Source organism: Drosophila miranda (assembly GCF_003369915.1).
Source record: "Drosophila miranda strain MSH22 chromosome Y unlocalized genomic scaffold, D.miranda_PacBio2.1 Contig_Y2_pilon, whole genome shotgun sequence".
NCBI lineage: Eukaryota > Metazoa > Arthropoda > Insecta > Diptera > Drosophilidae > Drosophila > Drosophila miranda.
The window spans coordinates 14,856,019-14,868,931 of NW_022881614.1; the positions used below are offsets into that span (position 1 = coordinate 14,856,019).

Consider the following 12,913-nt stretch of genomic DNA (forward strand, 5'->3'; position numbering starts at 1 on the left):
GAAGCATACCAATATATGTTCTAACACGAACATATGTATGTATCACCCTACTATCAAATGTGCGATTCCGTGTGCAGCTCATTTACAGTTCGTTGTGGCCGTCGCTGCTGTGGCTGGAACATGGGAATCTGCCCAAGTCTGTGATTTTCTCCTGCCTTCGGTTCACCCCCTGTGCCAGATTTGCCTTTCTTGTAAATTATATTGCCATTAATTACGCGCGGATTTGTGTTGAGCTGAACAGCTAAGCAGCCGTAATGCAGCACGTTAAAAACACTTTAAAATCATAAAAAAAACGAGGGGGAACGTTGTGAGTTGCTGCGGAGACCGCAACTCTACAGTTATACCCGATACTAAGTCAGTATGGCTCTCCTCCGGCAGACGCCGCTAATATTAAACGACGCGACAAGGAGTGCGTGCGAGAGAGACAGAAAATCAGTCTGAGCGTGACGTCGGGTGCTGCGTAGTCAGTGCAAATTGATTTGTTCCTTTTGGCTATAAAAATGATCTGATCTGATCCAGATTCAGCAATCTGATAGATTTGGTCATTATCTATGATTCTGCGTTTCTGGTTTTCTCGTATCTTTAAAATTGTGGATGCCACAGATTTTCGTCCTTATGTGGGGGCGGAAGTGGGCGGGGCGAAGTTTTGAAATATTTTTGTAGCAGTGACATATCACAGAAGTCTGGATCCAAAACATCGTTGCTCTAGCTCTTATAGTCTTTGAGCACTAGGCGCTGAAGGGGACGGACAGACGGACGGACGTACAGACGGACAGACAGAAATGGCTCAATCGACTCGGCTATTGATGCTGATCAAGAATATATATACTTTATGGGGTCGGAAACGATTCCTTCTGGACGTTACACACATCCACTTTTACCACAAATCTAATATACCCCAATACTCATTTTGAGTATCGGGTATAAAAACAGAAGTAAGTCGGTTGGCGTTGCGGACGGCAGGCAGGGTGGAGATTCAAATGCTGATCCTGCTGCGAGTCCAGTAGGAAAAGGGACATCGTTGAATGCAGGGACAGCCATAAATCAAGCCATGAATGCGCGCTGTCATAATTTGTCATAAGGCCGGGGCACGCCCACTTTTGTGCATAGTTAGGCAACACATGTGGCAAAGCAAAGGGAGAACGTTGCCTGCTCTGTTGCAAGTTTGTTGCTAGCCCGGCCAAGAGCCTTATGCCACTGTGACGGAGACACAGCCCTTCAAAGGCACCTAGGACGACTCATTAAAGTGCACTTGTCAGCGGCCAGAGACATCAGAAATATCTCCATGAAATCGTATGCAAAGTGGACACGGAGTGACTGCCCCTCATGGACAATCAGCGACAATCAGCAATGTAAGCGGCTTGTAAACCCAAAGGGGGGACACCACAATCAGAGTGCCAGGGGGCTGCGAGGCGACCATTCATTGCTGGCATTGCCAGCCGATCTGTCAGTCCCGTCCCCCAAAGACGAACGATCGGGCACCCAGAGCCTGGCTCCGACTGTTCAAATTCTGCTGAAGAAGGCCGAAACACACAAAAAGAATCAAACGAAAATGCACTCACGCACCTGAATCCCTAATCAGCGGCCAGCGATGACGATCCGTCAGGTCGGACAGGCAGCTACCGGCGGCGACGTTGCTCTCTCTCTCTGCTGCCGACAGCCAATGGGGTATCAGGTGAAGTATATTGGGCTGCCATGTAATGGAGATGAGATAGTTGGACGTCAAAACATATAAAAGAGACTCTCAAAGAATCAAGCTTAGGTGGTATGTTCGTGCGATAGCAGGCAGCTTTGTGCTAGCTTTGGTATCGCGAAAGAGTCTTATATACAACATTTCATATACAATGCAATAGAACTGTTCCAAGTCTCCTCTTTCCACTTGCCTAAAGGGTACCTACCTTGTCGAATCTCTCTCTGCCAAATGCACTCTTACTTGTTTTCTTTTCATTTGGTTTTGTGAATTAATTAATTACAATTTTATGATTTTATTAATATCCAAAACCGAAATATAAAGAATGCAAGCGGCAGACCTTTTCCCAGTCCCTCATCAATGAAGCAGTGTCGCCGTCGCCGTTGCCGTTGCCGTCGCAGTCCGTCTCTGTCTCTGGCTGTCCGTGTCTCTCCCCAACTGTCCGATCCGCCACTGACCGTCCGTATTCCAATTCCCATGGCTTATGGGCACGTACCTCGAACTCGTAATAATAATGAATGTAAATTGCCGCAATGAACGATTTAATATCTTAATTCTTTATTTATACTGCATTTTCATATTCAATATGTCGCTGCAGGCACGCCTCCTCGCCTCCACTCTCCCACACGGCCTCTGGGGGCGGGAGTTTCACAAACAATTTGAAAATAATTATGTATTACATTGCGGGGGCTGGCATTATTTCACCGCAAGCGAATGAACAGAACAAAGTGCCGACTGCATGAATAATGCAATAATTAACCAACAAAAATAATGAATTTCAATAGAATATGAAAATTTATATTCGCATTGAACAATTTTCAAAAGACTTTTCGCGGCTCGCACTTGGTCACGAAGGAAGCCGTTTGTCAAAATGTGTCCAACGATTCCGTGCCATCCAATTACATATACGTGCACCCTGCCCCCCTTTTACACTGAACTAAACGATTCCGAGAAGAATATTAGAAACGGGTGTCCAAGTGTCTGGGGTCTGGGTTTGGGGCCTGGGCAGCCGCCAAAGGGTCGGCTCTTCAGAGGTCTGGGAAGGGTTCTGGGGCAGAAGAACTAAATTTATTTGTTTGTTTTGAAATTAAATTGGAAGAGGAAATATTTGCAGGAGAATATAGAATAAAGAATGGAATCCCTGAAGATTGCATCAGTTTTTCTTGAAGGTTTTCCTCGCTAACCCATGTATATTTTTACGTCCCAAACTCCCAAAGGGAAGCAAATATCCATCAAAATCGCGACTATTATCTAACTAACTATTCCTTGTATTGCCTTCTTATTCCTTTTAAAATATATATCCAGAAAATTCAGTTTCCCGACAGGAGGATATCCGTATCACATCCTCCGTTTAGATCTAGATATCTGGATCGCCCACACGCACAAACAGAGCTAATCTTTTTGCATAATTTGGCATGACGATCCAACATTAATCAGGGGACTGAGAGGTCTCCCAAGCCACAACCACTTCTGCTCCGTGGTAGAACGCACTGAGATCTGAAAAGAGGGTAGGGATCTGAGCACATAATAAACCAAATTGTGGCGAGTGCACGTATTGTGAGTCCGTTTTCGAATCGGAATCCCTGGGTGGCCCAACTAGAGATCGTTTAGGATGAGTTACGAGGCCAGTGGAATGGAAGGGCCTACGTGTCTGCTTCAGTGGCACGTTTAAACAGTTTGAATATATGCCTGCAAAGGACACACGTGTGGAGATGGGTAGATAATTGATAAGATTCGAGCTGCCGTTTAGATAATTGATATTCCTGTCCAGAAAAAGAGAGAGTCACATAGAAAGGGGGACTTCCCGCAGAGCCACTTCTCCTGCTCTTTATAACAGAGACAGAGCAATCCCCACTTAAGCCACTGACTAAAAAACGGCGGACGCAATTTATGCCACAGCATCCGGATGGGATGGGATGCCGATGCCACAACCACAGCTCCCCGGTCACATGTGATTTGGTGAGGGGGGGGGGGGGGGCTGACGAGGTACCGTTCTGGCTGTCAGGGCAGGTCGAGCTCCTCCTCGTTGTGCCCGCCTCCGATCCAGGCTGGTGGTTCTTTTCATCCGCGTCGGCGGTAGCAGCCACTGAGTGAAGTGACCGGCTATAACTCAAAGAGAGAGTGATCAACGGTAAGCGAGCGTACGTCCACCCATACTTACCCTATGGGCGCGATGCCTGCTGCGCTTTACTTTGGGCTCCTGGTCCGAGCAGACCGTGTCAAAACCCAAGAAGGTCGTCAATCAGGATTTTAAAGCAATCTGCCATGGCTAAATTAAATTAATTTGCGGTTTGTCACTCAAACTCCAACTCACTCATAGCACTCACGAAGCTCCCGGGCTGACGAGGTACCGTTCTGGCTGTCAGGGCAGGTCGAGCTCCTCCTCGTTGTGCCCGCCTCCGATCCAGGCTGGTGGTTCTTTTCATCCGCGTCGGCGGTAGCAGCCACTGAGTGAAGTGACCGGCTATAACTCAAAGAGAGAGTGATCAACGGTAAGCGAGCGTACGTCCACCCATACTTACCCTATGGGCGCGATGCCTGCTGCGCTTTACTTTGGGCTCCTGGTCCGAGCAGACCGTGTCAAAACCCAAGAAGGTCGTCAATCAGGATTTTAAAGCAATCTGCCATGGCTAAATTAAATTAATTTGCGGTTTGTCACTCAAACTCCAACTCACTCATAGCACTCACGAAGCTCCCGGGGTGAGTTTCTCTCCTCCTCTCATCGGCTCAAGATGGATGGCGACGGAGTTACCATGTCAGGCAACTGAGTTGCCTGCACCGCGCGAGTATGCGTAGGTTGGCCGTTTTAAGGCCCGACATAATGCACCAGTTGCCTCAGCTTTTTTAAGATGAGCTCCACGTTTTTCTGTATGTCTATTTTCCTGATCAGAGCAACAGCTGCTGACCAGGGCTACAAGACGGCGATAGCCTACTCATCGCAGGCGGGTCCCACCGTCAGAGGGCGCTGTTACGTAGCACGTAGAGGAAGACGAGCACCGGCAGGTGGCGCTGCATCATACATCCTAGAAGTATACCACGACTACTCGGTCCCCTCACCACGGGACTATAGGATGTGGCAAAGTGGAACGGATGGGGATATTTAGAGGCTCACACTGCACATCGGCGCTTTCTGAGGCCATCGGGTACACAGCGGTTCCCGGATCTGACCTCCTGCCAACCCCAGCGCTACGGTGGCGTACCCTTTAACGGGGCGCTGGCGACCGAGAAGGGGCGGTATAACCCCCAGCGACTATTGTCTGGATGAAATTCCCGGCCATCGCGGGATGCCCAGGATAAGCCTTTATAGTGGACCCATCGGTGCCATAGGCGCCTTGGTAGGTTCTATACCGCCCGTAACACCGAGACCAGTAAGGTGTTACGTACGACCCACTGGAACCCCCCCTTACGTACATTAGACTCTGGGCTGACGGCTTCAGCATTCTATGACCTGATTAGGCAGGCTGAACCCCTGTTGAAATGGCTCATAGGTTAATGTCTCCACCGCCCCCGTCTTCCTGGCCGTCCCACTATTGTGGTTGCGTAGGCTTGGTTGATTCATATCCCAACTAGCACCGATCTGGCTCTGAACCCTGGTGCTCATAAGGCCCAGGGTCAACCCTCGCATGGACCTCACTCCACGGAAAGACACCCATGGGATCACCACGGTGACTACGCACTGCGGCCAGGAATAACGAACTCGAGTGGAGATTCTTTATACATGGACAACACCCCTCACACACCAAACACACAGATAGAGAAGTTGACTGAGGACGCAGTCTTTGGTAGGCGCAACGCCCTTACCAGATCCCCACCACCGTCAGCACCTGCGAAAGCTCAGCGCTCGAGCATGTTCAAGCCTGGTCCGGATGGCAAAGAGAAGGAGCGACCGCACTCTGACCCATTAGAGCTGCTAAAAAACCTGGGTACTCGGGCCAATGAGCTGGTCAAGAGGATGAACGACCAGCGGCACGTGGACAACGTGATGAAAGATTTAGCCCTGAGAGTGGTAACCCTTCAGGCCCTGGTGGTCAACAATTTCGAGAAGCTGCACACCAGGTCAATTGAGACCGCCACTGGAGCCCCGTGAGCGCGAGCCAAGGCCAGACGCGATAATCATTCAGCCCCAGGGCGAGCTTAGCAATAGCGACATCCTCCGTATGGTCACCAGGCTCCAGGATGGCAAGCTCCAGGAGGTAGGGGATAATGTTAAACGGCGCGAGCAAAAGCAACACAGCTAAGCTCAAGGAGGATATCAGCGCGGCACTGGGACTGCAGACGGGCATCAGGGCGGTGTCAGAAGAACTCTGCGTGGAGGTCAGGGATCTCGACAGCCTGGTCGAGAAGGAGGACATCGCAGCAGCGATAGCTGCATCGATAGACGCCCCCAGCGTGGACACCAGCAACATTAAAAGCCTGAGGCCATCTTTCGCTGCTACGCAACTGGCAGTTGTGTGCCTGCCGCCCGTGCAGGCAAGAGCCCTGCTCATGGTGGGGAAACTTAAAGTCGGATGGACAAGCTGTAGGATCCGGGAGCGGACAGCTCAAAGACGATGCTACAGATGTCTGGAGTTTGGGCATCTAGCAATCAGGTGCAAGAGCGCGGTGGATCGCACCGGATGCTGCCTCAGATGCGGCGTGAACGGGCACAAGGCGGCAACCTGTCAAAGCGATCCGCGGTGTTTCATCTGCACCGCTAACAACAGCAATGAGACGAACCATTATACGGGTAGCAGGAGATGTCCAGCAGCCAGGAGCGTGCCCAGCTTGCCGGCCCAATAATGAAGGTTATGCAGCTCAACCTCAACCACTGCGCTGCGGCTCAAGACCTGCTGAGCCAATCCATAAGAGAATTGGCAATTGACCTCGCCATCCTCAGCGAGCCATATCAAACTAGGGAGTCCCCTGGGTTCATCTTGGATGCCACCAAAAAGGCCGCGATATGGCTATGCGGGGCCACGGCATTGCACGCCATTGCCTTCGTGAAGGTGAACATGTTTTGGCCCGAGCTCTGCTTGACTCGGGGTCTCAAACCAATTTTATATCTGAGGACTTAGCACAGCGCTTACAGATCTGTAGGGAGGAGTCGTGTATCAACTTGCTTGGTATTGGTGAATCCAATTCACAAGTCAAGAAAAAGATACACACTGAATTACTGGTAGTGAGTTTTCGGTTGATTTCTGGATTTTAAGGTCCATTTCGGGGTATCACCCTGATCAAACACTTAACGTGAGTGACTGGAAAATCCCGAAGAACTGACCACTTGCAGACCCATATTTCTTCAAGCCACAGAAGATAGATATGTTGATAGGTGCAGAAACATTTTTCGAACTTTTATCTGTTGGTCAGATTCGACAAGGTCCTGACTATCCAACTCTGCAGAAAACGCTTCTCGGCTGTATTGTGTCGGGCAGATACACTCCAAAGAGCCACCCAAGAAGCGAGGAATTGTTTGAGTTGTCAAGAAGAGTCAGTGATACACATCGACAACACATTACAAAAGTTTTGGTCACTGGAAGAATTGCAGTCTTCTAAAAAGTCTTTATCTCCTGAACACAAGTTATGTGAAAAGCATTATAGAAGGACTACTCAGGTCGTGCCTTCAGGTCGGTTTGAAGTAAAACTGCCGTTCAAATCAGATCCCAGTATCTTAGGCAACTCCTTTGAAGTGGCTAAACGGCGGTTTTTATCGCTTGAAAAAAGATTGTCTCGTGACCCCGAGTTACAGAAAATGTACTTGGAGTTCATGGAAGAGTACCTCTCCTTGGGTCACATGTCTACCACAGACAACACAATCCCCAAAACTCCACATTATTTCATTTCACATCAGTGTGTGTTGAGGCACCAAAGCACGTCGACCAAGCTCCGAGTCGTTTTCGATGCGTCTTGTAAAACGTCCTTTCAGGTGGCCTTGAACGACATATTGATGGTCGGTCCTACGATACAGGATGAGCTGTATTCGACATTGCTCCGGTTCAGACTACACAGGTACGCCTTGACAGCCGATGTCAAGAAGATGTATCGCCAAGTCTGGGTCGCTGATGCGGATAGACAATTCCAGCTCATAGTGTGGAGAAGATACCCGTCTGAGTCCTTGAGAATATACCAGCTCAACACCGTAACATATGGGACTGGACCAGCCCCATTTTTGGCTATTCGGTGTTTGAAGAGGTTGAGTGAGTCTGCAAAACTCTCATTCCCCAAAGCTGCTGAAGTTATTGACTCCGACTTCTATGTCGATGACATGTTGACTGGTGCTGGTTGCGTAGAGGAGTTAAAGACAATTAAGTCTGATGTGGCTCAGGTTCTTCAAACCGCTGGGTTTGAATTGACTAAATGGTTTTCGAACTCACCTGAGGTCACCGCATCCGAGAGCACAGTTAAACCGATAACGATCTCGGACTCAGAGTCAACTAAGGCGTTAGGAATATCGTGGCTGCCACACGAAGACGTCTTTAAGTTCCAAATTGACACGTCAGTTATGGGTCTCCGAGCGACAAAACGGAAGATATTATCGGTGACATCAAAGCTGTTTGACCCCCTTGGCTTGTTAAGTCCTTTAGTAATTAAGGGAAAGATCCTACTGCAGGAGTTTTGGCTTAACAAGCTAGATTGGGATGAGTCAATTCCAATGAACTTGGAAACAGCATGGAACTTATTAAAAGAATCCTTGGGTCAGTTGGAGAAGATTACCATTTCTCGATTTGTGCATACTGATCCCATGTCACCGATTCAAGTACATGCCTTTGCCGACGCATCCATGAGAGCTTATGGAGCCTGCGTCTATATCCGTAGAAAGACTGCAGAAGGTTTCGAGGTCTCCTTGTTGACTGCAAAGTCGAAAGTAGCGCCGCTCAAGACGAAAACGCTCCCAAGGCTTGAGTTATGTGCCGCTCACCTTCTCGCAGACCTTTGTCACCGAATCAAATCACTGCTCAAGGTTCCAATTGAGAAAATGATATACTGGTCAGATTCAGAAGTTACTCTTCATTGGATCAGATCCCACCCTTCGTCGTTGTCAACATTCGTTGCGAACCGAGTAGCGGAGATTCAAGAGTGGTCAAGTGAAGCTACGTGGCGGCATGTGCCAACAAAACAGAACCCAGCAGACATAGTTTCGAGAGGTTGTGACGTAGAGGAAATCGTGCAGTCGATCTGGTTTGGTGGACCAGAGTTCTTAAAGTTTGAAGAAGAGAGCTGGCCCAGAAATCCACACTTCGAGCTTTCCGAAGAAGAGCTACAGATGGAAAGTCGTAAGAAATCGGTCGGACTGACCGTCGCGGCAAAGCCAAATTATTTAGTGGATGTAATCGAGGGATACTCGTCACACCTCAAACTGCTAAGAGTGTTCGTTTTCGTGTTCCGCTTCATCCGAAAATGCAAAGACAAAAGTCTCAACTTTGGTAAAAATTCCGTCATCCGTAGAATACGACGAGGCGTTTCTAAAAATAGTCGAAATAACACAGAAAAATGAGTCTCAAGAAGATATTGAAAGGGTTCGTAAATGCACCAAGTTAGGCCCCAGTCTTCAGCGTTTGAATCCCTTCATCCATGGAGAGGCTGGGACTTGGTGCTCTTTTTCGTTGTTGCGAGTTGGAGGGCGACTAGTTAACGTTCCTATGTCATATAATGCCAAGTTTCCCTTTTTATTGACAAAACGCTCGCAGTTTGTGCAGACATACGTTCGCTATCTGCATCAAACGAATTTTCATGCCGGCCCACGAGCACTCGTGAGTATCCTTAGACAGCGCATTTGGATAGTGAATGCTCAGGCGGTCTGCAGGCCGACAGTTAGGTCGTGTATTCGTTGCTTTAAATGCAAGCCTCTACTCCAGACCCAAATGATGGGCAACTTACCCGCAGACCGGCTCCGTGCTCTCCGCCCATTTTCAGTATGTGGCGTTGATTTTTGTGGCCCAGTCTATACGACTCAAGAAGATATTGAAAGGGTTCGTAAATGCACCAAGTTAGGCCCCAGTCTTCAGCGTTTGAATCCCTTCATCCATGGAGAGGCTGGGACTTGGTGCTCTTTTTCGTTGTTGCGAGTTGGAGGGCGACTAGTTAACGTTCCTATGTCATATAATGCCAAGTTTCCCTTTTTATTGACAAAACGCTCGCAGTTTGTGCAGACATACGTTCGCTATCTGCATCAAACGAATTTTCATGCCGGCCCACGAGCACTCGTGAGTATCCTTAGACAGCGCATTTGGATAGTGAATGCTCAGGCGGTCTGCAGGCCGACAGTTAGGTCGTGTATTCGTTGCTTTAAATGCAAGCCTCTACTCCAGACCCAAATGATGGGCAACTTACCCGCAGACCGGCTCCGTGCTCTCCGCCCATTTTCAGTATGTGGCGTTGATTTTTGTGGCCCAGTCTATACGACTCAAGAAGATATTGAAAGGGTTCGTAAATGCACCAAGTTAGGCCCCAGTCTTCAGCGTTTGAATCCCTTCATCCATGAAGAGGCTGGGACTTGGTGCTCTTTTTCGTTGTTGCGAGTTGGGGGGCGACTAGTTAACGTTCCTATGTCATATAATGCCAAGTTTCCCTTTTTATTGACAAAACGCTCGCAGTTTGTGCAGACATACGTTCGCTATCTGCATCAAACGCATTTTCATGCCGGCCCACGAGCACTCGTGAGTATCCTTAGACAGCGCATTTGGATAGTGAATGCTCAGGCGGTCTGCAGGCCGACAGTTAGGTCGTGTATTCGTTGCTTTAAATGCAAGCCTCTACTCCAGACCCAAATGATGGGCAACTTACCCGCAGACCGGCTCCGTGCTCTCCGCCCATTTTCAGTATGTGGCGTTGATTTTTGTGGCCCAGTCTATACGACTCTGAAAATTCGTGGAAGGCCCCCTTATAAGTCTTACATAGCGTTATTTGTCTGTTTTGCGTCCAAGGCGGTTCATTTAGAAATTGTCTCCGATTTGACGACTAATTCCTTCTTGTTGGCATTCCAAAGGTTCGTCGGTCGTCGAGGATGTCCACAACGCGTGATACGCGGTACTCAACTCGCGCCCGCTAGGACCCCTAAGCCCAGACCCAAGCGACGGAGACGAGCTGACTCCCGGGCACCTGCTGACAGGCGGGCCGCTCATCGCACCCCCAGCACCCAGGACCCCGGACCAGGAGGGTCTGATCTGCTTAAAGCGATGGCGGCTTGTCTCGTCAGGCAGGCAAATGTTCTGGCAGCGTTGGTCCTGGGAGTATGTGCTGGGATTGCAAATAAGATGCAAGTGGCACCAGGAGGAACCAAACATCAAGGAAGGCGACCTCGTAATCGTCGCCGAGGACGACCTGCCCCCTCAACAGTGGCTCCTAGGAAGGGTGGTCGGAACAACCGCCGGGCAGGACGGAAGGGTCAGAGTGGTCGACCTAAGGACGAGCAGCGGCGCCACGTTCAGGAGGCCAATTCACAAGTTGCCGCTTCTGACACTGGTTTGAAGCCTTCCAGGCCTTCAATGGGGCCGGTGTAGCGCCATTTGGCGTATAATAATTGTTATTAGGATCGAATTTTATGAAGTCTAGTGTAAGTCAGGCTAGGGCAAAGCGGGAGCGCAATAAAAGCTCGCTCTCTCGCTCTTGGCGAATTCGCCCCGCTTTGCCGCCGTAGGTAAGATAGGCGAAGAAGAAATTGTTTTGAATATATGGAAAACGTCGAGAAAAATCGATTGAAACGAATGCACGCAATCCTTTTTTTCGTCGTCGTAAAATACAATAATTTGCAGTCACCCAAGTTTTTCGGTCTCTTTTATTTAGAAAAACCATTCTAAATTTTCAGTTTGCTTTAAGTATAAAATAAGTTGTAAATACGAGCACTTAAATGGAATATAAAACGAGGTGGAACGTTGTGAGTTGCTGCGGACACCGCAACTCTATAGTTATACCCGATACTAAGTCAGTATGGCTCTCCTGCGGCAGACGCCGCAAATATTGAACCACACGACAAAGAGTGCGTGCGAGAGAGACAGAAAATCAGTCTGAGCGTGACGTCGGGCGCTGCGTAGCCACTGAAAATTGATTTCTTGCTTTTGGCTACAAAAATGATCCGATCTGATCCAAATTCAGCAATCTGATAGATATGGTCATTATCTATGATTCTGTGTTTTTAGTTTTCTCGAATGTGCAATATTGTGGATGCAACAGATTTTCGTCTTTTGTGGGGGCGGAAGGGGGTGGGGCGAAATTCTGAGATATACGTTTTATAGTGAGATCTAACAGAAGTGCGGATACCAAATTTGGTTACTCTAGCTTTAATAGTCTCTGAGATTTGTGGGTGCCCCAGCTTTTCGTCCTTTGCGGGGGCGGAAGGGGGTGTGGCGAAATTTGGACACGAAACGGTCAAGGTCCGATATCACAGGAGTGTGGATACCAAATTTGGTTGCTCTGGCTCTTATAGGTTCTGAGATCCTTGAACTCATATTTTGCAATTGACAAAACCGACCATGAAACCTGTGTGTTAGAGAGAGACAGAGCGAGAAAGAATGAAATTGTTTTCTTGATTCTGGCTATAATCATTATACGATCTGGTTCAGATTTTGCACTGTAGAAGATATAGTCATCCTCACCGATTCTGCGTTTTTGGTTTTATCGTATCTTTAAAAATGTGGATGCCTCAGATTTTCGTCCTTTGTGGGGGCGGAAGTGGGCGGGGCGAAGTTTTGAAATATTTTTGTAGCAGTGACATATCACAGAAGTCTGGATCCAAAACATCGTTGCTCTAGCTCTTATAGTCTTTGAGCACTAGGCGCTGAAGGGGACGGACGGACGGACGGACGGACGGACGGACGGACGGACGGACGGACGGACGGACGGACAGACGGACAGACAGACAGGGCTCAATCGACTCGGCTATTGATGCTGATCAAGAATCTATATACTTTATGGGGTCGGAAACGATTCCTTCTGGACGTTACACACATCCACTTTTACCACAAATCTAATATACCCCAATACTCATTTTGAGTATAGGGTATAAAAAAAAAAACATAGATACAGATACAGACCCACACAAACACGCGCGCGCATTACGACCCGTATCAGTCTGTCTGGACTCGCTCTAGTTCCGCCCACCGACTTCCGGGCCCGCAAAGTGCCAACTTGCTGCGGAGTCTCCGTTTTTTGTTGCTATAATTTCAACGCCAGCGCTGAATGTGCCGCAATGCCACGGAGTGGGTGGCGCATGTCCATAATTCAAGGATCCAAGTTCAAGGATCTCAGAAC

General features: G+C 48.7%; 1 long non-coding RNA gene across 6 annotated transcripts; it reads right to left on the minus strand.

The window, feature by feature from the left end:
- Positions 1-2,247: 2,247 nt before the first annotated feature.
- LOC117194088 lies at positions 2,248-4,621 on the minus strand. 6 transcript variants are annotated; one of them, XR_004474743.1, is made up of 5 exons: positions 4,379-4,621; positions 4,213-4,311; positions 4,005-4,154; positions 3,852-3,959; positions 2,248-3,793 (listed from the first exon to the last, which is right to left on the minus strand). It is a non-coding gene; the product is annotated as an uncharacterized LOC117194088 (long non-coding RNA). The 6 variants fall into 6 exon arrangements; XR_004474741.1 differs by having other exon boundaries at positions 4,018-4,154; positions 4,213-4,320; XR_004474740.1 differs by having other exon boundaries at positions 3,852-3,950; positions 4,213-4,320.
- Between the last annotated feature and the right edge of the window lie 8,292 nt (positions 4,622-12,913).